Below are 3,023 nucleotides of genomic sequence, written 5' to 3'. Positions count from 1 at the left end.
ACGCCAATTAGCACAAATGGTAAGTTCCGACAGTGCCTACAAGTGTGCCTACTGGCCGCTAAATGGCAATACCGGTTTCATATGTATACACCTGGTATTTAGAATCAACATTGATAAATCGTTTTTTTACTACAGTAAAATCTTCATGAGCATAAAATTGACAACTTCAGCCCTCAATATAGATAGATATATATATAGGCTTTGAAATGATTTTTAATTCTAAATCGTTGAATCGTGTGAATCTCAAATATTTGAAAAATAATGTTAATATTATTTACGCATTTTTCATATGTTGGGATAGATGTGTGACAAGACATTTTTCATACTTTTTATTTATAATTTCTAAACTATGCTCGCTAAATTTTTGAAACTTTACTAAAGTTTGTTTTGATAAGTGCTTTACTGAAATCATTTCATAAAAAATACATTATTTAAAGGAAAAGTGGAAAATGGCTGGGACATGTTCAACTTTTTGCAGTCGCCCAATAAAATCTTTGTTATTTGTTGAAACTCACCTTTTCTGAAGCTAGGTATTTTTAATTCGGCATCAGCCTTTTGAACCACATCGTCAATGGTGAACGCTCTATCTGCGAAAACAAAATCACCGGGGAGCAAGAAGTTCGCGAACCCTGAGTTTTCGGTACGAACTTGTTGTTTGTTCGCCCTCCGTAAGCTTCCGATATGAAGGACACAGTTCCTTGTGGGGTGAATCCTATCAGGATTATGACTGTCGAATGGTGCTTGTAGTTTGACCAGCACTGAGCACAGGAGTACAAGTTTTCTGGTTTTTAAATGTATACTGCAAAGCAATCTAAAACAACTGCGACTTTGTTTCCTAAAGTCTCTTTAAAACATTGCGGCATTGTAGAATGTAATGTATTTCTATCTGGCCAGTGAATCAATGTTTTAAACGTGGTATATAAAACATACAAGTACCTTCGAAAATATCTTGAAATAGTAGACGGAGCCACATTGAACCTGTACACAACATATCCAAAAAAATGTTAATGAACAAAACAAATAATCTATCCGCAATAGTGTAATACATTACCTGTATGCTAGGTACTTAAAACGTAAGTTTAGACGGAGTTTAAGAAGGGTTTATAAGTAACTGTTGAAACGTGGATAAGGCTATGTTACTTCGGTTATATAGGTTCGGAGCAATGGTGTGGTGGATGAGGATCGAAACTTGGAAATTTTCTAGTCTCGTAAAATACTTAGTTTTTTTATCATCATTACTAAATGATTCTTCAGTGAGATCAAAATTTTGAATTTTCTTACGAAGCATTTCAATCTCTCCATAAGCTACAATTTCTCTTTCAGGCTCTTTATTTCCTTTAGTGCCTCGCTCAAAGTAAGATTTCCTACGTTATGCAACTCTGGAATGTTAATCCCCATGGCCGAATTTGCCACAGAAATATCTTCGACATCATCCTCAATATCTATCAAAATTTTATTTGCGCGAATGTCATCAGTATCCATATCTACTATTGAGTCATATTGATGAGGAATCGTTTTCTCTACTTCTACATAATTAATTTCTAAAAAAACTTTCACTTTCTTTCTGGGTGACTGGCGAATTTCCTCCTTTTTCATCTTAAGAAATTGTATATAAAATTAATTTCATCATACTTGATATTTTACGATATAATTTAGTCACGCTTAACAAAAATAATCGTCGCCGTTCACGTAAAATAAATTTAATTTCATTAGGAAAAAACTAAAGTTCTTTTTCTTAATAATGAAAAAAGCCATGTTTAGACGATTATTCCAGCTTGTATGTGAAATTACTCTTTTCTCGTGTCTCTGATGCCGTTTCATCGCAGATTGACCCTACAGCGCTGAACCTGCATCGTAACCCAGATTTTGACAGGGGGTCCAGTCTGGATTCGCTTCATCTGCCATATTAGCAGGCCTTCCTGATAAAAAATGACATATTAGAAAGAGATTTTTATTCAAAAATTTGTATCTCTTATTAAGAGACAATTTCATTTATCCTTTTTCATCTACATTAACAATTTATAATATCAGCGTGTCTACTCAAATTCTGAAAAAAATGTCCTGCCAGTTCCACAGATTTCCCAGGCATCTCTAGATTTTTCTAGGTGAAATTTGCATTAATTAAAATATAAATTATGAACATTTTTAAACAATTCTGCAGTATTCGACACGGTGTCAGTCAAAAGTAACGCGTGCTTGGTTGATAGTAGAACTGCATTGCTGAACATTTATTTTATTAGTAGAAGATTTAACGATTTTCTTCCAAATTTGTTCTCTTTTGGCTGAAAATTAATTTTTTAACTGAAATTCGAACTATTTTATTATTAATTAAAATATTATATTTTTAGTTAAAAATACTGTAGAAAATTCACCTTCTTGAGTAAACATTTAACTGCTTAGTTGAAACTACTAAACTATTCCATGTTTGGTTGAAAATCTAACTTTTTTTTTAAATTTAAGTCTTGTGTTGAAAAATCGTCTTTTTGGTCTGAAAATTCAATTTGTTTGTTTAAACTTGTATTATTTTAATCGAAAAATCAACTGTTTGGTTACAAATAATTCTTTTAGTTAAAAATTAACTTTTTGGTTCAAAAGGCAAAAAAATCGTATTTTTGACCGAAATATTCAATGATTTGGCTAAAAATTAATTTTTTTTTGTGGATCATTCATATTTTTGGCTAAAAATTCTCCTAATCCGGCAGAAAATTCAACTATTTGGTTAAAAATTAAACTTTTAGTTTCAAATCTTTAATATTTATTTGAAATTTAAACTGCTTGTCAGAAAGCAACTTTTTTTATAAAAAGAATATTCGATTTTTACCCCGGTTAAAACTTAAACTAATTACTTAAACACTCGACTTTTTTAGTTGATAACTGATTGAAAATTCTTCTTTTTTTTATAAAATTTTTGTACTGAAAATGTAACTACGAGGGTGGATTGATAAGTTTCCGGCCTGACCAAGAAAAACAACGTTTTTAAGAATTTTTTTTTTTATTTCTCAACATAATCTCCTCCAAGGCTG

Source organism: Belonocnema kinseyi, chromosome 5, assembly GCF_010883055.1.
Source record: "Belonocnema kinseyi isolate 2016_QV_RU_SX_M_011 chromosome 5, B_treatae_v1, whole genome shotgun sequence".
NCBI lineage: Eukaryota > Metazoa > Arthropoda > Insecta > Hymenoptera > Cynipidae > Belonocnema > Belonocnema kinseyi.
This window is presented reverse-complemented; position numbering follows the sequence as displayed.